Source organism: Spermophilus citellus (assembly GCF_964194105.1).
Source record: "Spermophilus citellus genome assembly, chromosome: 15".
In the NCBI taxonomy this organism is placed as follows: Eukaryota; Metazoa; Chordata; class Mammalia; order Rodentia; family Sciuridae; genus Spermophilus; species Spermophilus citellus.
This window is the reverse complement of record NC_138195.1, coordinates 86,128,866-86,153,254: the sequence shown is the minus strand read 5'-3', so window position 1 is coordinate 86,153,254 and position 24,389 is coordinate 86,128,866. Positions and strand designations below refer to the sequence as shown.

The window sequence follows — 24,389 nt, the reverse complement described above, 5'->3', positions numbered from 1 at the left end:
CAGGATTCAAATCCAATTTTCCAGCCTGAAATATGGCTGTGGATCAGGGTGTTTCCTTGGCTGCCACTGGCTTCTGTCTCTTGTTGTTGTTTCTGTTCTCCAAGTTCCTCTAAAGACCCTCACTGTCTTCTGGCTTCTAAGCCACTGTCTACAGGCTTCCCAGGCTGGAATGTCCTTTCACCTGGCTAACTCCCACCTGTTCCCAGGACCTGGCTGAGTGACTGCCTCCTCCAGGAAGCTCTCCCTGATCAGCCCAGCCCCAAAGTCCAGGCTGGTTCTTCTTGTGGTGCTCCAAAGTCTTTCTGGGTCACCGGCCAGTACCACTGTAACTGGTGCTCTACATGCATCTTGAGGACAGGGGTTGCTCCTATGGTTGATAAATGTCATGGGTTGGATACATGGTGTCCCCTAAAAGCTCATGTGTGTGAGACAGTGCAAGAGTGTTCAGAGGCGAAATGATTAGGTTATGAAAGGTGTAACCGAATCAATGGTTTAATCCCCTGACATGGATTAACTGGGTGGTAACTGTAGACAGGTGGGGTGTGCCTGGAGGAGGTGGGCATTGGGGTGTGGCTTTGGGATATACATTTTGTCCCCGGTGAACGGACTTCTCCCTCTCTCTCTGCTTCCTGATTGCCACGTCCTGAGCTGCTTTCCTCCTCCACACCCTCTGCCATGATGTTCTGCCTCATCTTGGGTCCAGAGCCATGGAGTCAGCTGTCTGTGGACCAAGACCTCTGAGACGGTGAGTCCCAAATAGACATCGCCTTCTCTAAAATTGTTCTCTCCTGGTCTTTCGGTCACAAAGCGCTGACAAAAGTGTCTGAAAACAGTGACTGAAGGAATGGGCTTCTCGCTGCAGGGTCTGGGATGATCAGCCCTGTTTCTGGTTGGCGGGGAGGTCTGGGTTCTGCGGTGCCATGCCTCCTCTCCTCCCTGTGCCTCAGCCTCTCCTCTGGAGTTGGAGGAGAGTCAGACTTCATGCTCATGTCATTGTGGCAAGGCCTATGTGAGTGGATCGGGTGGAGCACTGGAACAGCCAGGCCCTGGGCCACCATTATTGTTCTGTCGGGTGCTTTTCACACTGTGGGTCGGGGGATGTCACTGCCCGAGGCTGACCGACTTCTCTCTCGGGCACCACTCTCTTCCAGAATGATTCAGCAGGTGAAATCTGACTTCTTTTTTGAGGAGCCACATCATTCTCTTACCAAGGACATTCAGTGAGGTGGCAATGCCAGCTGATTGTGTGTGGGGTCAGGGCGGGGGGGGTGGAGGACACGGGGAGGGGACACGAGGGTATGGACAGAGGAGGTGCCTGGAATTCATGTGCAAAGTGGGACCAGAGTGCACTGCTCCTGCTGCCCATGTGTGCCCTGAGATCTGAAGAGGCCACAGTGGGGAAATGCATCCTCCATGGGTGACGGTGACTGTAAACTCCCACAAGCCAGGCTTCCTTGTTCCTTTACCACTGTACTCCACTCTGCAGAAACCAGTTCCACCAGAGACTCCAAGAGAAGGCTGTCTGGTCATATAAGTGTGGGACAGCCATTCCCGCATCCCTTCCAGGACATTCACAAAGCACATCAGTACATTCAAGGCCCTGGCGAATCCCACATTAAGGAGGTCCATGCGTTGTGAGTGAGCCATGATGTTAACCTAGATGTCTTTCCACACTGTCAGAATTTATTGACAACAATAAATTCACAAGCTGAAACGGGTTCACCTTCATCAGTTACAATTCACCAAGCATCAGTGGGTCACTTGGTAGTCATCAGCCAGACAATCACAGGTTCTTTTATTCAAGCCTTAATTACTGATGCCAATAACACTCCAACCACACATCACACTTTACACCAGGATATATAGAGACGACAGGAAAGCTAAGAGTGGGTTAGGGTGGCCACAGGGTTTCAGGGGGTTTCCCTAGAAGCAAAGGCACAGAGCAGCTACACAGGCAGAAGAGTCGCTGTTGTGCTCAGATAAGATCACAGCCACAGAAGTTGTCGGAGTGGGGAACGTATTGTAGGTCAGGTCTGGAAGGCATGAAGGCGGGCAGTTTGGGCGGATAATTTCAAAGTGGACAATGTCAAGCAGGGAGACTGAGCTGATCTGAAGCCTGGGGACAGAGGCAGAGGTCCACTGCCTGCAGACCTTGTGACACACTCACTGGACGGTCTGATAACAGGTCCATGTGTGCTGCCACAGCTAATCTTGGGGTGCTCCTTTTATGGGTATCAGGTGAGGGGTTGCTTCATTTGGTGGTCTGTTGTGCTTGATAAGATCATAGGCCTTGTCTTTTCTGATATAGGGTTGATACCCTCATGCTTCTCTGTGCTACTGACCGAGTTGGATAAGTTCACAGGTGGTCATTTTCATGAGTACAATTTGTCAGTTTGTCATTTTGTGCCTTATGGTTGTGCTAGGCAGATGGTTGCTTATTAGTCCAAACAAAGTGTAGAGTCGTTCTATCTTGGAACTTGGTACACAAAATGGAGTAACTTGTGAAACACTACTGGTTTATAAAACTGAGTCGCTTGGGGTTAGGCACAGCCTGGAAGCTGCTGTTCTGTTCACCACGGAGTAACTTGGAGCAGGGCACAGCCTGCCCCTTGCTCTGTTTAACTCCGTCCTTTCTCCGCTCACTTGGACACGGACCCCTTTCCGCATGATGGTTTCTATGTCAACCTGTCTACATTCCTGTAGTTCCAGATACACTTTGGGAAATATTCATTATGGTTGAATCTACTTTTTGAGGTTTAAAAAATTAGATAAACTCTATATTAGTGTCCTAGAGCTGTTAGGACAAGGTGCTAGGAGATGGTGGCTCAAAACAGCAGAAATGGCTCACAGCTCAGGGTGCTTCAAGCCCCAAATCCAGGTGTCGGCAGGGCCTTGCTCCCTCTGCACCTTTTTGGGGGAGGACCCTTCCTTGTCCTTCCAGCTGCAGTGGCAGCTTGCAGCCTTGGAGTTCCTGGGCAGCGTCATCCACTCTGCCTTTGTCTCCACGAGGCCTTCTTCCCTGTGTCTGTCTCTGGGTCTCTTCCTGCAAAGACACCAGTCATGTTGGTTAAGGATCCAATACTGCAGTATGACCTCATCTTAGCTAATGACGTCTCCAGCATCCTGTGTCTAAGTGAGGTCACATCCTGAGGTAGTGGGGAATACAGTTCAACCCTGAACAAAAATCCTTCCCTGGCAGCTGGCTCTGGGCTGGGAGTTCACTGTAACCAGTCAGAAGGGTGATTTTTCCGTCTTCTAAGACCTGGCAGTGATGTCATCCATGCCATAATTAGCATTTATTGAGTGTCTGCTGCATGCAGTCACTGAGCAAAGTGCTTTACAGACATCATCTCATGAATCTCATGGGGTTTGGTTATTATCCCTGTTTGGTAGACAAGGGGTAGGGCAGGTGGCTCGGCCAGGCCCTGTCCTGCTTGGATGCCGGGCAGCTTCAAGTGGACCTGAGCAGCCAGGCTTCGGGCGAGGTCCTGCACCTCCCCCAGGAGCCTTTTCCATTGCCCACTCTGTTTTGTCCTCATATGTTTATTGGCCATTCGGGTTTGATCCTTAGTGAGTTTATGTTCTGTTCTTTGCTCCTCTCTCCTTCCTCCTCCTTTCCTCTTTTCTTTCTTCCTTTCTGTTGGTGCGTTATAATTATACATAATAGTGGATTAATTGGGACATGATAATACATGCACATGACGTGATGTGATCGATCTCCCAGCACCCCCTCTTTCTCTTTTTCTAGGACTTGTGTTTGCAGATAGTTTGAGGCGGGGGGTCCAGTGGTATTTTCCTTCCACTTGGACTAGCATTGTTTGTCAAGCAAATGTCCTTTCCCATTCAGTGGCCACTCGTTCACTTTTATTGGGGGGCAGGGGTACAACATGGAAAGCTCCATGGAGCCGTTGGGATTTCAGAGGCTGCAGGAGTGTTAGGATGAAGGTGGGGTAACTGGGGGATGGAAGGGGGTCGTGGACAGAGGCTCTGAGGAGAAGGGGCATGCCTCAGCGAGCCAGGCTACACGGGGTTAATACATGGTGGGACACACCTGGAGGGGCCACCCCTGAACTACAGTCTCTAGCTGTGGTAGGGTCAGGGCTGCATGCCTATGTTCACCGAGAGTGGTCCCAAGGGATGTCACTGGGGTGTTGAGGGGGAGGCAGAGCACACAGCCTGGGAACTGGGGAGAGGAACCAGTGGGATCCCCCAGCGGCTGGAGAAGAAGGCAGGAAACAGCACTGTGCGCTTGGTGTGGGCCACAGGTGTAGCAGCTGCTGGTGGTGCCCTGCCCATGCCCTTGGGACTCGCCTTCTGTGCAGCAGATGGATCTTCCAGAAACACCTGCTACTCCACCTGGGCACGTGCCCACTCTATTCCCAGTGCCGCCAATAAAGCTAATTAACGGTGGCTTCCTCCCTCCCTCACCCTCATACTGGGATTGAACCTAGGGCCTTGCTCATGCTAGGCATGCCCTCCACCACTGAGCTATATATCCTCAGGCCCCTAATTGATGTTAATTAATGAAGGAGAGGTCTGAGTATTTTGCCACCAGGAGGACTTAACATTGGAGGTTGTAAGCAGCAGAAACTCAACTCCAGTGTAAACCAAGGAAATCCTGGCACAGGAACTGAAAAGTTCTTGCGATGCTACAGCTGGATGCCTTGCTGTATCCAGGGGCTCAGACCCAGGCGTCGGATCTCTCCACCGCTTAGCTCCGCTTTTTCTTGCAGCTGGCTTCATGCTCAGAGCGGCGTGTTCACCACATGGTGCCCCTACAAAGTATCCTGCCAGCTAGCCATCGGATCAAAAAGGTCATGCCTCCTGCCGGTCGCGGTGGCGCACGCCTGTGATCCTTAGCAACTCTGGAGGTTGAGGCAGGGGAACTGCAAGTTGCAGGCCAGCCTCAGCAACTCAGCGAGACCCTGTCTCTCCCACCCAATCGTGCCTCACTCTGTCCTGAGTAAAGGACACACATCTGCACCAATCTTTGTGGCAGAGACGGGGAGAAGCAAGCTGATTGGCCAAGTCAGGTTCTGGAGGCTCAGTAGCTTGAAAGAGGTGGTCTGAGAATGGGGGTGTCGCCTCACTGGGCAAGTTGGGTTCGGTTTCCTGGGGAGAGGCACAGTGAGCAGGAAACAGGTGGGCAGGTGGGGAGGACAAATATCAGAGAATAGAATGATGGACAGAGGAATTCCGGCGTGTAGCCCCAGGACAGAGAGAAAGACAATTTAGATGACTTTCTTAGGAGAAAGTAAGGGTTGAGAGAGAGAGATTGATTTTGTTTTGAGTTTGTTTTAAAACTTTTTATTTTGAAGTAACTTTAGATTGACGCAAGCATTGCAAAGATACAGAGAATCCCTGATTCAGTTACTGTCTTCTGTAGCCCTGAGGTGTTCATCAAAACTCAGGAATCAACACTGGTATGTCAGCCACCACTGGGAACTAAACTAGGGACTTGATTCAGATGCCTCCAGTTTTTCCACGATGTGCACTTCAGCTCCAGGATGCTGGGTGGCTTTTAGTTGTCACACCTCCTTGGTCTCCTCTGGTCTGCTACAGCTCCTCCCCTTTCCCAGCCTCTCCTTTTCTGGACTTTTTTGAAGAAGAGTGATCAGGTATTTCACAGAATGTTCCTCAATTTGGGTTTTCCTGATGTTTTCTCACATACAAAGGAGATTATAGATTTTGGGGGAGAAAATCACCACCTGTGGCTAGGCATATGATATGGTCTGAATAGTGTCCCCCCAGAATCTATAATGTTGAAACCCAGCCCTGCTGTGAGGTTGTATTTGGAGACAGGGCCTTTATAGGAGTAATTAAGGTTAAATGAGGTTGTAGGGGTTGGGCCCTAACCCAGTGGGACTGGCATTCTTATAAGAAAGGAAGAGATACCAGAGTCTTTTCCTACCCCTCACTGTGGGGATGCCCCAACCCAGCTCACTGCCGGTGATGTTACTAGGTGATCGCATGGTCCAGGTGCTGCCCGCACATCTCTCTTTGATGAAGTCAAGTTTTTCTCTTGCCATACTCCGTTTGTAACACAGGGGCTTGGGGCGAGTTTTGCCCCAGGAAGGAAATGGCAAACGCCTCTCTGCCCTCCTCTGTTCTTGCTCTTCTGAGGGCCAGGGCCAGGGCCATCTGCTGTCAAATGCTAGACTAGACACAAGCCTGTGCTCTCTGTCATTTTCCAGGAAGGTGGGTGGTAGCTGCTTGCGGTAAAGGGTTCTGAGTATTGGGTGCATCCTTCTCCCATGATGGGGAGATGGGGTGGCACTGTTCATAGGACCATGGTGGTTTTGACAGCTGGTTTGGGGCTCAGGCTGTGCACATCTGTTTTCTACTTGGGAAACCTGGGCCTAAGCCAGATGTGGTTCATCTTTCTGGAGAGAGCTGGAGCATCCTCAGCAGTAAAAGAGCGAGGAATAACCGAGTTACCTCAGAGGGAAGCTGGCGGCCTCTCGCTTGCTGGGAGGACAGGATGTCTCTTTTGAGATGATACGGTGGTGGTGGGAGGTACTTTTGATGACTTGAGTGAGAGCTCACAGTCCAGGGACAGGAATCAGGGCCCTGGCACCGAGCCCTGGCTGTTTGTCAGGTATTCCACTGCCCTTTGGTTGCCCTGGAAATGACACAATTTGCAGGTTCATTCATTTGAGTCCTGTGTGCAGTTATGTTCTGAAGGATAATCAATCGTCACTGCAAGTAAGACCCGTGTGCTGTTGGCGACCCTGATGAACTGAGGGTCTGTACGACTCCTGAACTCCCATGGAATTGAACACTTCAGATCTTGCCAGCTCTGAGGGTCAGAGCGCACTGACATTTGAGTTTACAGTCAGCCCACATAGGTTCAGGCTCCGGCCATGACCTTTATTATCTTGGTGGGCCTCTAGCAAGTCACCTGAGTTCCTGAGTCTAGTTTGCTCTTAGAAATAGAGATAACGATAGTGCAGCCGTATAGCCCAGCTTAATGACTTTCAGTTCATTAAGAGGAAATTATTATTATTATTATTATTATTATTATTACAGCATTGGATGTTGAACCCAGGGGCTTGTACATGTTAGGTGAGTGACCTGCCCCTGAGCCACATCCCAACCCTAAGCAGGAAATTTAAAAAAATTATACATGAAGAATCTTTTCTACTGGGTAGAAGGAGGCTGATGATGTCTCCTTGGGAGCTTGGGTGTGCCCAGGAGCACCCAGGCAGATTCAGAGAGAACCTGTGAGATATGGGTGGTCAACACTGCTCCCTCGAGGCCACCTCTTTGTGACTCCTCACACCCCATTTATGAAGTGGGGTTGGTAAGAATGATCTTCACTCTGGGTTGTTTCAAGAATCAAAGGACATATATTTCTCTCTCTCTCTCTCTCTCTCTCTCTCTCTCTCTCTCTCTCTCTCTCTGCATTAGTGGGGGTTGAACCCAAGGGTGCTATACCCCAGTGCCTTTTATTTTTTCTGGTGCCAGGGATTGAACCCAGAGCCTTGTGCATGTGAAGCAAGCACTCTACCAACGGAGCTATATCCACAGTCCTCTTTTTATTTTTTAGATAGATTCTTGCTAAGTTGCCTAGGCTGGCCTTGAACTTTCGATCCTCCTGCCTCCGCCTCCAGAGTAGCTGGGATCATAGGTGTGCACCACCATGCCCAGCTACTTCTTAGAGAGTAAATGGCAAACACGAAGGCACACAGCCAAGGGCATTGATGCCAGCTGCTGACTGACCTTGCTGTATTCGGCATTGTTCCATGAAGCCAACTTTGGTTGAGGGAACAATCAGGTGCTGCTTCCACACTGCATGTCGCCCAGGTCTTGGAGAGGCTGCTTGATTTGCCCAAGGTCATAAGGAGGTTAGAGGCAAAGCTAGAACTTGAAACAGGTGGTTAACTCTGAAGCCCAGACTCTCCAGCCCTTCATTTTGTGGCTGACAAGAGAAGTTCCAGGTATCCAGCGGCTGGACTCCATCTACACCGTGCCTCTGGTGAACCAGCCCAGGACCCCCACTGCGCTGCATTGCTAAGGAGCGGGCTGTGGGTGGTAGCTGCCAGGATGCGCGGGGCCCTCGGCTTGTTCCAGGAACTACGTGAGGGGATTAAGAGGCACAGATTGTTTCAGAGTAGCTATTGGAGCCAACAATTATTATTTTTTTGTACAATGGGTAAAAATTTCCTCTCCTTACTTGCTCCCCTGCTAGAAGACTCAATAGAATAAGTAAGAGAAACAACCGCATGTGTTATTTGAAAACTGTTTAGTGCAATTACTGCTGCAGATTTTACTGAATTTGAAAATGATAGATGGCAAATCTTAATTTCCCAATCTCTCCATCCTGGCAAGCAGTTTGTTAAAGACTAGCGGTGCGGCTAATCGCCGGCGCATAATGCCCACCAATACATGGTTTTCCTTTTTATATAACACATTATGCTAATCACCCTGTATTCCATTTTTCAATAAAAGGTCAGCAGAGCACTGTTTGTTCAGAATGTGCAATTTAAACTTCATGTCTGTCATTAGAGATAATCTAGGTTTGCTGCATCAAGTGGGGTTGTCATAGAAACCAGACCCGCAAGCTCTGTTTACGGCCTTTGGAGAATAAACACTTTGCATGTATTTCTTTGGAAAGGAAAAAAAAAAAGACCAAAACATCAAAAATCATCGAACAATTAAGTAAGGTTTGAAAACAAAGCAGTAATAGCCCAGAAGAGAGAGCTGTGTCATTCATCAAAAATCAATAACTGTCACACAGTTTGTCTACCCGAGCATTCAAGCAGGAGACTACGTAAGTGGTCAAATATTTCCCCTGAGAAGAGCAAGTGGGGGAAGAGCCATGTGTTATTATGCTGAGTACGGAATTAATTTAAGTGTGCTAATGGGTTTTATCCAAGCTATTATACCCTTGAAAAATATTTTGTGTGAATTGCTTTGAGTGTCTGATCAAGCTTTTTATGCATGTGTTTGGACATTCATTTGTGAATTCCAAATAGCCCAGATGATTCCATATTATGGTTTCTCTCATACTCCTTCTGTCATCTATAGGAACCCTCCCGGGAATCAGTTCTGGGGTCCTGGGCCTCGACATTTTAAGATCCTGCCTCAACAACATTTTTGTGTTTATCAAATAAAACGACAGGATATCCGGTTAAATATCTTAGCATAAGTGTGTCCCAAATATTGCCTGGGGCATACTTACACTGAAATTATTCATTGCATATTTGAAATTCCAGCATAAAGGGAGATCCTGGGTTTGGTGGTGGCTCTGTGCCCGAGGGGCCTCGGAGGTGGGAAGGCCTTCTCTCACCTCCACTGCCAGCCTCAGGCCTGGGTGTCCTTTAACAGGGCATGAAGCTTGTGCGCAGGATATGTGTGCATGACTAATCCTGTTAAGTCACAGTGTAATTGTGCCTCTAATTTGCTGAAGGCACCAGCAAAGTCAAGTTCAAAAAAGTCACTCACTCAAAAAGGACCAAACACCCACAGGGCATAGCCACTGCACAGGGAAAAGCACAGGGAAAAGCTTTTAGGGGTTCTTTGTTCCTACTCAAAGAGGCTTTCTGTACCTCCTTTCCTGGGGAGGAGCTAACCATCCCCAGTTATTTTTGGAACCAGGCCAGAGGAAGGACCTGAGGCTGATCTGTGGGGTGTGATCTTCAAACTAGGCCTGGAAAGGTGGGGTTCTGGGAACTACAGCCCTGGCTGAGGGAACTGTTGTGACCTCTGTTCACAACACCATTCCCAGGAGCTGGTCATTGGCACAAAATGGATTCAGTAGGCTCCTTTGTTGTAGGAAATGATGGAGTTTCCTTCAGGTTGATTCCAATACATGCTTTCTGTTCAACAAGTGGTAATTTAGCATCTGCTGCCTTGGGACAAGAGCTGTGGGGGACCCGGAGGCAGCTGATGTCCGGATCCAGAGGGAGAGAGTTGTGCACAGATGTCACCCTGGAGCCTGAAGATGGGGACAAATGCCTGAGCAGAGGCGCAACCAAATTGCCATGGGAACGTGGGGAAGAAGGGGTGAATTTCACCTGGGAACCTGGGGGGGGGGTCTTCTTGGAGGAGGGGTCCTCAGCTGGGCCTTATAGTAAGTCAGCGTGGTTAATAGTAAAAAAAGTGCCTGGAGACTGGAGGTGGGGCTTAGCGAGGATTTCCTACAGTTAAAATCTGGAAAGGGGAAAGTCTGATCCCATCCTGGGCAAGGAAGTGCAATGGTTAATGATGGGTTCTGATGCCAGGTGCCGTGAGTCACGCCTGTAATCCCAGCGACTCAGGAGGCTGAGGCTAAGATGCCCCCAGCCAGAGAACTAAATGAAATAAATAAAAGGGTTGGGGGTGTTGCTCAGAGGTTGAGTACCCTGGGTTCAATCCTCAGTACTGGGGGGAGGGGAAGGATGGGCGGTGGAGTTGGAGGCTGGACTTGCACCATGCTCTGCTTGCTGCTCACCAGCTGTAAGCCACACCACCTTCTTCTGCCTCAGCTCCTGCCTCTGTAGAATGTGAGTGGTGGTTGAAAGAATTCCCCACGCAAAGACACTTCGCCGGGAGAATTCCAATTTTATTGCAAAAAGCTGTGTGCTTATATAGAACTAAGGGGAGATGGCAGGGCTTAGATAAATGGCAGGCTGCCCGTTTATTGGCAAATTCTTCCAGATATCAGCTCCCGCGCCCAGGAATTCGTTCTCATTGGGCTAAGGTTCCCCGCCAGCGAGGTTTGAAATTGGCGCCGGCGGGAGAGTTCACAAGGGCGGGAACTTTTCGCGCCACTGCAGAAAAGAAGAAGGTAGGAAGAAGAAGTCCTTAGGCGCCATGTTGGGGTTTTTTCTCTGGGGTACGGCTGCCGTTTATACTTTTCCCAACAGTGGTTGTGTCTGCTTTATCAAAGTGGTCTGAGAATTAAATGAGATAATATGAATAGGCTCTTGTTCCAGGGCCTGGAATGTCCTACAGGGTTGAAAAGTGTTGTGATGAGGTCGATTTTTCTCCATTGCTCTCAGCCCCTTTGATTCTGATCCTGCCTCCAAGCATTTGCTCACTGCAAGCTCTATGCCCAGGACTGTAGTCCATTTCCACCTGACCCCTGCTTCCTGCTCCTTGGCTTGCCTGCACCCCTGCCACCTCTGCCCATCCCTGAGCTGACCCTGCAGAGGGCTTGCATAGGTCCTTGGACTTGCTCATAGGTCCCGGCTCTTCTCACTACTCCAGATCTGGGTCCTGGGCTCCTACATAGATTGGTGATCTTGGAACAGCATCCAGAAAGGCGGCCTTGAGTGGCCTGCCCTGTGTTCTGGATTCTGTTCTCAGCTTCTGGTTTGGCTCTGTCTTCCCCACGACCTTTGGGAGAGGGTCTGGAGAGTAGAGAAGGCCTTGCAGAAGGAGGAAGGAGAAGGACTCTCAGGGAGGGGAAGCAGCGTGAGCAAGAAGAGGTGCAAGAGGCAGGTTTAGATAAGAGCAAGTGGTTCAGAATGGGAAGCAGGATGCTTGGGGAGGAGAGTAGGAGGGAGTGGCAGCTGGGCCGGAGGGAGTTCCTTGTGGCATGCAGGTCTGCCCTCTGCTTCCATGGAGTTTTTGTGAGACTCTGACATGGTGACTCTGGCTGGGACCTAGGCTGTTCAGACTTGATGATCTCTTGTGCAGGGGCTGAGCATGGGGCATAAGCAGAGGTAATTAGCATCCCCTGAGGTTGCTATATCGACACAGAAATTCTCTGCAATGAGTTAACTAAGTGTATCAGTCACGTAATGCCACAATAGTGCTGTGTAACGAGCAATCACCTAACCTCAGTGGCACACAGCAATGGCAATATATTTAGCTCTCGTCTGTGGAGCTCTGCTGAACATGGCTGGGCTTGTGCACATGACTGAGTATTGCCTAGATGTCTGTGATCTGTACTGACTGTGGCAGGGATGGCTGGGGTAGCTCAGCACAGAGCCTTCTGTACCATCTGCAGTGGGCTAGCCCAGGCATGTTTCATTGGCCAAAGTCAGTCACATGGCCAAACTCAGAGTCAAGCGATGGGGAAATGGATAAGAGGAATTGAAAATTCCCACGGACAAGGCATAGATTCAGGGAAGGTTGAAAGATTGGGAAGATGAGGGCAATCATGCTATCACACTATGCTGAGCTAGAAGGTTGTGATTCAGGGCAGCTGCTGAATCTTTTGCCTCCCATTGGAAGAGAACGTATCCGAGAATGAAACCTAGCAGAGGGAGACTGAGCCAAGTAGTGAGGAAGAAGCCAGAGCCCTGATCCAGCTATACCTGCATCCTCATCCCCCTTGGACTCCCTAGTTATATGAACTAGCAAGTTCCCTTGTGTGAGTTGAGTTCTTGCCACTTACAATGGAAAGAAGCCCAACTAGCGCTGCTCTGAATGCCAAGCAAAGACATTTAGATGTTAAAAATGTCTAAGGAGAGACATTTATGTCTAACTCCTTGTGTAAGGGATGCAAGTGGTGGTAGGGTGAAAATCAGGAAACTGTTGCCTAGCTCAAATGCAAGGAGGATGAGAGCTGACATAGGGCCAGGGAAATGGCAAGGGAGAGGAAGAGACACAAATGACACTTTGCAGAGAGAGGACGGATGGGATTTGGTGACTGGATGGGAAGTGCCATGAGAGAGTGTGAAATAAAACATATTTGGACTTTTTCACCTGGAAGACGGAAGGGAGGTTTGGGGGGCACGCTGGCAACCTGACTCTCGGAAACACGAGTCTCTGTTGTGGGACTTGCCAGCCTCAGTGGTATAAATACTCCCAGCATGACTGGTTTCACAGGACCAACCCTTTAACAACCAGCAGTGCTGAGGGCCATTGCCAAGTAGGAATGACGCATCAAAATTTCCTTGCCAGCGTACCCCATGTTAAATGGACTTGCCTTGGAAATTCGCTGTGACATTGCATGTGTGTTTGAGAAAGGTGACCCTGCTCAAGGACGAGGGTGGATCCAGGTTTAGGGTGTATCCTGCAGGTTTTAGGAAGTATCCCGGTTTAGGATAATTTGGGTTTAGGGCGTTCCCGGTTTAGGACAATCTGGATTTAAGGCAGTTCCAGGTTTAAGGTTATTGCTGCTGGGAATAGGGCGTATCCTGCTGCCTGAGTTCCCGTTGAGTTCTCGTGGAATTGAGAAATTATTTGGGACGTGAATTGTGCGGCAGAACTTGGATTTCCCCAGAATTGCTGTTTGAATCTACAAAGCTGTGAGTGGCTCGTGATTTTGTGCCCAGCCAAGACTGCGGCACAGCAGGTACAGTTTCTGAGTATTAAGTGGTTGGCTCTTGGGAGCTGTGGTGACCAGCTGCGGCACACCAGTCCACGTCCTAGGACGTCCACACGTTAGGGAATGCAACCAGGTTTTGGACACTTTGAGTTTCCTGCAACTCTTGCAAGAGAAGGCACCTGGAGGATATTGGGAATAACAGTTCTAGGCCTCAGAAGAGAGGCCCTGTCTGTGCCGACTTACTGGGGAAGTGGCACCCCTGTTTTCTGGGAGAAGGTTCTGGGGCAGGAAGTGCCCTTTGACTCCAGCTAGAGTGGCAGGCGACTCCCAGGCCTAACCTGGAACACAAACGGATTTTGTTGGCTCATGTGGTATTATTAAAAATTAAAGTTCATTGCTGTTTTTGTTTCCTGGGGCTGCCATAACCAATTACCACAAACTGGGTTTCTTAATACAGCAGAAATTTAATCTTTCGTTCTTCTGGAGGCCAGGCTTCGGAAGGCCAGGTGGGCACAGGGATGGTTCCTTGTGGTGGCTCTGGGGGGAGGAACATCCTGAGCCGCTCTCCCGGCTTCTGGTGGAGGCTGGCAGGCCTTGACCTTCCTTGGCCAGAGTGAGCATCACGCCGGGCTCTGAGTCTGTCTTCATATTGCCTTCTGTGTGTCTCTTTATTTTTGATACTGGGGAGTGAATCCAGGGGCACTAAACCACTGAGCCACATCACCAGCCTTTTTTGTATTTTATTTAGAGGCAGAGTGTCACTAAGTTGCTTAGGGCCTCACTAAGTTGCTGAGGCTGGCTTTGAACTCACGATCCTCCTGCCTCAGCCTCCTGAGCCCCTGGGATTACAGGCATGTGCCACCATGCCCGGCTCTTCTGTGTGTCTCTGTGTGTTTTATAGGAGGACATTATTGGATTTGGGACCCACCCACTTTAGTATTATCTCATCTCAATCCTTACCTTTGCTACTCTTGCAGGGACTCTGTTTCCAAATAAGGTCAAGTTCACGCATGGAGTTTCCAGGTGGGATGACTTTATTTAACCCACTATAGTTGCTAGAGATTAAAACTCGATGGGTTTCACACACACAACACACAGGCACATGCACACATGTACACACACGAGATTCCTAACTTCTCTTGAATAGTGCAGTTGGTCCAGTGGCCAGCAACAGGCCGGGGTGCAGAGGCAGCTGCTCCTGTTTCCAGGCACCTGGGGCCCTTGCTGCCATTCAAGTGGAGTCCTTTGTTGGGGGGGGTCTGTGAGGCTGGAATCTAGCTCCCACTCTCTCACCTGCTTCCCAATGTCTCCTTAGCAACAGACGTTCATTTATTCTGTGCATGAACCACTGTTTAACAGTATTTATTTCCAGAGTCAGAAATATTTGATTCCAATTAGGGACAGCAGATTGAAACCCATGCAGTGTCAAAGATGCAGGTCAAGCAATAATTGAGAGCCCGTGACACAGGACTGGGAGGGAGAGCCCAGGCTCCAGGAACAGACCAGCCATGGGGCTCTGTCGGGATGCTCGTGTGCTCTTGGAAACGCAACTCAGCCTGAGCCTCGATTTCATAACTGTGAAATGGATCTGGTAACAATTCCTCCCAGTGTGTAAGAAGTTGAAAAACCGTATGTAAGGCCTTACATGCCGTAGGAGCTTAATAAGTGTACGGTGAGTAAATGATGAATGATCTAGTTGTTTGAATTTTGTATCACTTCCAGCTGAAATAGGAGAAATATTTCAGATGTGGATAATGTCCCCATACTACACTGACAAAATCAGACAAGAAGGTGAGGAAATGTTCTCAGATCAGTCGTGGCCGTGCAATCAAATTGACTGCATTTTTCAGACACAAGGAAATTTACTCCAAGGTCAAGAAGTAGGAATTCTAGAAGTAATGACGACAGTGATCATCCCAACAGATATGATGTTTACATAGTCAGAGGGAAAATAAGATGGTTTTAAAGCAGCTAGGACCGCCTTTCCAATTGTGTGTGTTCTAAGGGAAGTCAATAGGTGCTCTACGAAGCAGGGTTCCTGGCTAAAATTTGGGAAAATTCTCAAATATTTCTTTTTTTTTTTTTTTTAATTTTTAAAAATTTTTTAGTTCTCGGCGGACACAACATCTTTGTTGGTATGTGGTGCTGAGGATCGAACCCGGGCCACACGCATGCCAGGCGAGCGCGCTACCGCTTGAGCCACATCCCCAGCCCTCAAATATTTCTTTACTGCAGAACTTTTCAGAGCCTTTAATGTGTTACTATGCAGTGTGAATTTCCTACATGGAGACAGAGCATGGAGTGCTCCCCAAATATATTCAGCCGTGGGAACCCTCCCCTCCCTTCTTTGGAAATCAGTGTTGATGCAACACAGAACTGGGTAACACACCATGATTTTTGGTGAATGTCGTCTGCCCTCCACCAAATGGCACACATTCTGGTGGGTCTTGAGAGGCTCTGATGCTGATTTTGGTTATTAAATGATGGTTATTAAATGATGGCTTTTGGTATGGAAGGAAGGTCACCAGGCATTAAGCCTGTCTGGGAGATGTCACCTTTAAGGCAACCATTGAGATTCCTGCAGGCAGTTTGTGAAAGGAGAGTTGGGGTGAGCCTGAGGGTCCCTGGGTCCTGCAGGTTCTCTTCTCTCCTTCTGCTTTTGGGTCCTCCGGGGCCAAATCTAATCTCCAGAGGAGATGTAACCAGCTTCAGCTGAGTACTTAGATGCAGAGCTACCTTCCAGATGCAGGGCTGGAGCTGAGGGTGACCGGTATTCCTGGAGTTATCACTGTTTAATCTTGTTATGTCTCTGCCACCCAACTCACCAGCAGACCCTGACCAGCAAGGCCCTCGCTCCAGACCCCAGGAGCCAGGCAAAACTCCAGCTGTCATCCTCTTTGCCTCTCAGGACTGTGTCTCCTGGCAATTCAGTCACATGACTCTCCCAGCTACAAGGGAGACAGGGACCCGAGTCCTTCGGCAAGGTGTCTTTGTGCTCACCTAAACCTCAGGGCTGTCTTTTGCAAGGAGGAGGAGAGAATGGAGATTGGATTCTGGGAGGTGACCTGTAGCCTGCCACAAGGTCCCTTACTTTATTTTGGACAAAACCCTCTTTCTTTTGTTTTTAATTATAATATTTTAAATCCAGAAGACCAATATGCTCATTGGTGAAGATTGCAAAATATTAAAAAAAATCAGAAGAAATGCAGTGACCAGGCATTCTGCTTCCTAGAGATAACCGTCATAAGCATTGTTATGGTTTGGGTCTGGGATGTCCTCAGAGTCTTGCATACTCAGATGCGGGGCATTTGGGAAGTGATTAGATCATGAAGACTCTGACCTCATCAGTGGATTAATTCATTGATGGCTGAATGGGCTCCAGGGAAGTGGGACCTAATTGAAGGATGTAGGTCCCTGGGGTGATATTTTCTCTCTGGCCTCTCTCTCTCTCTCTCTCTCTCTCTCTCTCTCTCTCTCTCTCTCTCTCTCTCTCTCTCTCTCTCTTCTCTCTCCCCCCCCTCTCTCTCCTTCTAGATTGCTGTGAGCCAAGCAGCTTTCCTTCATTATGGCCTTCCACCACAATGCTCTGCCTCCCCTCAGGTGTGGAGCAAAGGAGTCGGCCCACTATGGACTGAGACTTCTTAAACTGTGAGCCAAAATAAACTTTTCCTTCTTCCTCTTCCTTTTTTAAAAATTTTGGTTGTAGATGGACACAATACCTTTAATTTATTTATTTGTATGTGGTGCTGAGGCTCGAGCCCAGGGCCTCACATGTGCTGGGCAAGGGCTCTACCACTGAGCTGCAGCCCCAGCTGAAACGTTCCTGCTTTAAGTAGTTCTCATCAGTGGTTTTGGTCATAGTGATGCAAAGCTGATGAACAAGCACTAGAGACACATGTTTTTTCCTCCCAATTTTGAGGTCATGTCTTAAATTTGATTTTATATCTTGAGTTTTCACCATGTATTTTGCATACCACTGGGAGTTCTTCACAAAAAATTTTAATGATGACCTTAGGTTCTATCATCTGGCTATAATTGAATCTACCATAATTTACTTAGTCAAGTCCTCTAATGGATGCTTTCACTGTTAGCAGTTTTTCATCATTAACTATAAAGAACATTTCCTGGGCTTTGACCTCATTTTGTACCATTTCCTCAGACTGGGTTCCTAGAAAAGAAATGACTGTCTCCCTTGAGCTGGGTGCTTACATTTCTTTCTTTCTTTCTTTTTTATTATATTTATTTTTTAGTTGTAGTTGGACAATACCTTTATTTTTATGTGGTGCTGAGGATCAAATGAATGCTCTACCACTGAGCCCCAGCCCCCAGCCCGTCGTGTTTATATTTCTTGACGTACACTGCCAAGTGTTCTCCTGAAGTGGACTCACTTCACTGTCTCCAGGATGGAGAAGAAATAGAGTTGGAAAACACGCTGTAGTGTACCTTCACTTTGGTGCGAAAGTGGTGGTGAAATGATCATTTGTTGGAATATTCTCCCTGGGCCTCTTTGCTGACCATCAGTCCCCCACATGACTGACGTGCTGTGGAGAAGATGGGCCTTGGGTGGCCCTTGCTCCTTGTCTCAGTCAGTGTTCTGTAGAGTCCTCAGGCATTGCTCAGTGTCTCATGTGCGAGGGTCGCCGACCATCTTGCAATAATATTTTCACTTTCTCAGTATTGTTCTTCTTTCCCTTCCTGACTGTTTCCTTGAGGGTATTGACAATCAGGAAAGAGGCACAAACCACCTCAGAATGGCTTATCCATTCTGAAGGGCTTACTTCATAGCTATCCTTAGTTACTTTTCTGTGACCAGTTGTCTTGGTAATTTTGTCATCAAGATTTTTGGAGATGGACTGGTGAGTGGGTGCCATCTCTGGGGCCAGGGCAAACATGGGACCTTTCCAGGCATGACATCTGGTGTCAAATAAACCTAGGTATGGAACAACTCCTGTGGACTAGATTTGTGTGTCCCACCCAATATGTATGTTGAAACCCTAATCCCCAAGGTGCTGGTATTAGGAGGTGGAACCTTTGGAGATCATAGGGTCAGAATCCTCATGATGGAACTGTGTCCTCATAGGAAGAGACAGAAGAGGCCGTCCCCTGCTCTGTGCTCTGTCATAATATGACCAGGAAGAGGCTCTTATCAGGAATCAAATCTGCCAGTGCCTTGCTCATGGACTTCCCAGCCTCCAGCACCATGAGAAATAAATTACTGTTGTTTAAGGTACCCAATCTGTGACACCTTTGGTATTGCAGCCTGAACTGACTAAGACAGTCAACAAAAGAAATTTGACACTTTGCTTTTGTGAACCGAAGAAGAGAGCTCTCTGCCATTCCAATCCTTTTTAGAAGAATTAAAACACAAAAGACTTTCTACTTTAGAACAATTTAAGATGTAGAGGACAGTACAGAGAGCTTTCATATACTGCACACTCAATTTTACCTATTATAAACACCTTACACTACAATCTTGCAGTTGATGAACATCGATATGTCATTATTATCTAAAGTGCAGACTTCATTCAGCTTTCTTTTTTTTTTTTAAAGAGAAAGTGAGAGAGGAGAGAGAGAGAGAGACAGAGAATTTTTTTTTTAATATTTATTTTTTAGTTCTCGGCGGACACAACATCTTTGTTGGTATGTGGTGCTGAGGATCCAACCTGGGCCGCACGCATGCCAGGCGAGCGCGCTATCGCTTGAGCCACATCCCCAGCCCCTTCATTCAGCTTTCTTTAGTTTTCACCATATGTTCCTTTTTCTGCTCCTGGATCCCTTACAGGATTCCACATTACATTAAGTGGTCACATTTCCTTAGCCTCCTCTTGGCGGTGACAGTTTCTTCCCTTGTTTTTGATGACCTTGATAGTTTTGAGAAGTACCGGTCAGATATTTCATAGTGTGTTCCTTAGTGGGACACGTCTGATTGTTTTTTTCTTGATTAGACTAAGTATAGGCATTTGGGGGAGGAAGATCACAAAGATAAACCATCATTTTTATCATATCCAGGTGTGTTGTTATGGCAAAATACCTGAGGAACCCAACTTCGAGTAGGAATGATTTTTTTTTTTTTTTTTTTGGTTCATGGTGTCAGAGGTTTCAGTCTGTGGTCCCTAACTCCAATGTTTCTGGACCTGTGGTGAGGCAGAACATCATGGCAGGAAGCACTCAGGACAGCAAAACTGCTCGCCCCATGGTAGCCAGGGAGGAGAGAGAGAGAGAGAGAGTGTGAGCGCGCAGAAGCAGTTGGGAACAAGATATATCCTTTAAGGACACACCCCCAGTGGCCTACCAACTTAAATGAGGCCCCATATCCTGCTATTTCCACCACCTCCCAGTAGGGCCACCAGCTGGGGACCAAACCTTCAATGCATGAGCCTTTGGACGACATCCAGACCCAACACTTGACATTGACCTTGATCATGCACTTGAGGTAGTGTTTACCAGATTTATATAGAGTTAATTTTTCTTCCTCTTTTCCATACACGCTTTTTGGATGGAAGTTACTAGGTACAGCCTGTGCTTAAGGAATGGAAGTTACGCTTCTACTCCCTGGAGAGAAATTACATATATAAAAAATTTGGAATTCTTCGGCATGAAAGGTTTGATGATTTCCCCTTTATATACAATCATTTGTTTATTCAACCATTTGTTTGTATTACTATGAATTCATTCCCTCGGGGAGCACAAATTATACATGTATATTTTATAACAGCTTTATTAAGGTATAATTCATATACCATAAAAGTCACCTATTGAAAGTGCACAAATCAATGTTTTTTTCCTAAACCTATAGACTTGTGCGACCATCACCACTATTTAGAACATTTTTTTTCTTTTTTTTTTATGTATATAAGACAGCGGGATGCATTACAATTCTTATTACATATATAGAGAACAACTTTTCATATCTCTGGTTGTATACATAGTATATTCACACCAATTCGTGTCTTCACGCCTGTACTTTGGATAATAATGATCATCACATTCCACCATCATTAATTACCCCATGCCCCCTCCCTTCCCCTCCAAGCCCTCTGCCCTATCTAGAGTTCCTCTATTCCTCATCCGTTTCCTTTCCATTCCACCAGCCCCAGGCAACACCTGGTCTACCATAGAGTCATATTCCAGACATTTCATCTGACACAAACAACATGTACACCTCTGTGATCGGCTTCCTTCATTTAGCACGGTGTTTCCAAGTCCCATCCACACTGAAGCATGTATCAGTATGTCCCTTTTTTTACCCAGTAACATTCCATGCATGGATAGACCACATTTTACTTATCCACTCATCAGTTTACTTGTATTGTTGCCACCTTTGGGCTATTATGAATAATACTGCTATGAATAATTATGTACAAGTTTTTGTGTGGACATATACTTTTACTTTCTCTTGACTGTGTAAAGTAGGAGTAGAATTACTGACTAACATGTTAACTTTTTGCTTGAGTTTTCGAGGAACAGCTGAACTGTTTTCTGAAGTGGCTGTATCATTTTACATTCTCAACAGCCGTGTATGAGAGTTCTAATTATTCTCCATCCTTGTCAAGTTTTCTTGTTTTCCTTTTTAAAATAGTAGTCATACTAATGGGTATAAATGGATATTTCATTGTGGGGTGTGTGTGTGTGTGTGTGTGTGTGTGTGTGTGTGTGTGTCTGGAGATTGAACCCAGGACCTCCTGTATACTAGTCATGCATGATAGTTGAGTGCTGTGAACTTTACCACTGAGTTACCCTCATTTGTGGTTTTGATTGGATGTCCTGTTAGCTAATGATATTGAGCATTTTTTTCATGTGTTCATTGACCAGTTTTATATCTTTGGAGAAATGTCTGTTCAGTTCCTTTGCCTATTTTTAAGTTGAATAGTCTTTTTCTTATTGAGTTGTAAAAGTTCTTTATATATTCTAGATACACGTATCTTTTAAAAATTTTTTTAATAAATTTTTTTTGATAAAATGTTTTTATTGGTAGATAACAGGTATCCTATCAGGCATAGGACTGGGAAATATTTCCTTTCATTCTGTGGACTTTCTTGCTTGGTGATGTGCTTTGAAACACAAAAGTTTTTAACTTTGATGAAACCTGATTTATTTGTTTTTAAATTTTATTGCTTATGCTTTTGGTGTCTTATCTAAGAAAACATTGGCTAATCTAAGGCCCTGGAGAGTTATGCTCATGTCTTTTAAGAGTTTTATAGTTTTAGTGTTTACATTTACGTCTTTGATTCATTTTGAATTAATTTTTATATGTGGGGTGAGGTAGGGGTTTAACATCATGTTTTGTTTTCTGAAGTGGCTATATCATTTTGTTTTGCTTTGTTTTTTTGGTATGTGGATATATAGTTGTCCCATCAGGATTTGTTGAAGAGACCATTCATCCTCATGGATTGGTTTTGGCACCCTTGCCAAAAATTAATTTTCCATAAACATGAGGATTTATTTCTGGGCTCTTAATTCTATTCCATGGATCTATTTGTCTTCCTTGTGCTAGTACCACACTATCTTAATGATTACTGTAGCTTTATATTAAGTTGTGAAATCGGGAAGCATGAATCATTCAAATTTGTTCTTATGTTTCAAAATCATTTTGGTTCTTCTGGGTCCTTAGAATTCTCAGATGAATTTTAGGAGCAGTTTGGCAATTTCTACCAATTAGTCACCTGGTATTTTACTTACAATCGCATCGAATCTGTAGATAACTTTGGGAAACATCACATCTTAACAATAATAAGTCTTATCCATGAACATGGGATGCTTTCCCATTTAAATTATTTGCTTATTAAAATATTTTGGTACTAAATAAAAGCAGCATGCAAAGCAATAGAGCTTGGCATTCTGCAGTTATCATCAACATTATGATATCCAAAATAGTTTTTTTTATATGAATTGAGAACCTAGCATGTCACTATGATTATGAGCATTTGTTTACTTACACCTTGATGCCTGATTAGGTTGGAAATGTCACAAAAGAGTATGTGACAATATTATATATCCTTGTTTTTTACTTGTACCATTGAATATGGTGTGACACAATAATCCCAAGGTAGCTTGCATGTCAAGATTCTTACCTATGAAAGCACGGAGCCAACAAAGTTAAAGTGGTCCCTTATGTCTTGAAAATATGTGGTCTGCTTCTTTTGTCTGAATAAAAGCTCAATTGGAAAGAGTTGGATTTTGCATGAGTATTGCCTTGAGCCATTCTGTAAGATTGTTGGCTCAGCAGACAAACTCCTTGGTTTGTTTGGCTCTGGAGATTGTTAAGCCACTGTGTGCCTGGGAAGAGAGTTTTTTTTTTTTTAAGAGAGAGTGAGAGAGGAGAGAGAGAGAGAGAGAGAGAGAGAGAGAGAGAGAGAGAGAGAGAATTTTTAATATTTATTTTTTAGTTCTCGGCGGACACAACATCTTTGTTGGTATGTGGTGCTGAGGATCGAACCCGGGCCGCACGCATACCAGGCGAGTGCGCTACCGCTTGAGCCACATCCCCAGCCCGGGAAGAGAGTTTAAAAACTAAAACAATGCCTCTGTCCAATGTTCTCTTCCATCCCAGAATCTCTCAAATCTGTTCCAATATTGTGAAGCATATGGTGGAGAAACTGCCATTTCCCTTTGTTGGGATGAACGTATTCAGCATCCCTTGGCGAAACCAATTCCCGGTTTCTGTGTTTTATTTGCACAAGGGCAGCATCAAATAGAGTTCTGTTTTTGAAATCTTTTGGTAAGTGAAAAGACTTTCTGTTTTGTTTCTTAAAATAATTTTTAAATTGAGACACTTGTAGGTTCACTTGTGGTTGTAAGACCTAATACAGGGCTGGGACAACAACAACAACAACAACAACAAAAACCAAACAGGCAAACAAACCACCACCACCAACAAAAAAAAAACCCTAAGCAGAAACGCAAAACAAAACAAAAACACCAGGACCTAATAGTGTGATTTTGTGTACACTATGTACAGTTTCCCACAATAGTAACATCTTGCAAAATTACAGGGCAGCATCACAACCAGGATGTTAACATCGATAGTCAAGATACAGGACATTTCCATCACCTCAGGAGTCCTTCGTTTTGCCTTTTACAGTTAGATCCATTTCCCTTCTGCCCCCATCCCTTTCCTGATCCCTAGCCACCACTCATCTATTCTCCATTTATGTATTTTTGTCATTTCAAGAATGTTATATAAATGCAACGTTGGGAGATTGAATTGAGAATAATTCTCCGAAGATTCATCCATGTGATAATGTATATCAACAATTTATTCCCTTTTATTACTAATTAGATTTCCATAACAAGTACCACAGTTTGTTTAATCGTACATCTATTGAAGGACATCTGGATTGTTTCCGACTTTCACTATTATAATCAAAGCTGCTGTATACTTTGGTGTATGGTGGCTTGGACACAAATCATCATTTCTGTGAGATAAATGGCTCGGAGTGCAATTTATTGGTCTTATAATAGTTGTGTGTTATATTTTTAAAAGAAACTTCAAAAAGGAAAAAAGACACTGGAAGCATATTTCCCAGAGTGACTACCATTTTATAGTCAGAGCAGCAATATGTGAATGATCCATTTTCTCTTCATTGAAAGCATTAGAGTGTCACCTTAAAAAAATAACCATTTTATATGTTAATAGTAATATCACATCATGTTTTAAATTTGCATTTATTTCCACAATACTAATGATGAACATCTTTTCATGCACTCAGTTGCCATTGTATGTTCTTTTGGTGGAAGACCTGTTCATGTCTTTAGCCTGTTTTCTAATCGGATTGGGTTTCATTTCACCCTTGACTCTTTATATTCTGAATACTAGCCCTTTGTTGGACATGTGACTTGGAATATCTTCTCCCTCTCTGTAGCTTGTGTTTTCATTCTCTTAACAGGGTCTTTTTGCAGAGCAGATATTTTTAATTTTGATGAATTCCAATCAATTGTTTTTTTCCTTGTATAGATCATGTTTTTATAAATGTCAAATCTAGAACTAGTCCCATAACCATAGTCCATGAAGATTTTCTATTTTTTTCCTAAAAGTTTTGCAGTTTTATATTTTACATATAAGTCCTTGATTCCATTTGAGTTAATTTTTACATAAGGTATATAAGATGTGTGGCTAAGTTTGAGGTTCCCTCCTCTCTATTTTGGTCTACAGATATCTAATTGTTCTAGTATGATTTGTTTAAAA

At 45.7% G+C, this 24,389-nt stretch overlaps 1 long non-coding RNA gene across 1 annotated transcript in view; it reads left to right on the top strand.

Moving 5' to 3' along the window:
* Window positions 1-222: 222 nt before the first annotated feature.
* The window catches only part of LOC308634355, a 52,936-nt gene continuing 28,769 nt past the window's right edge, over window positions 223-24,389 (top strand). Inside the window, exon 1 of the long non-coding RNA XR_014019006.1 lies at window positions 223-745. This is a non-coding gene — a long non-coding RNA (uncharacterized lncRNA). The remainder of the gene's footprint in view (window positions 746-24,389) is intronic.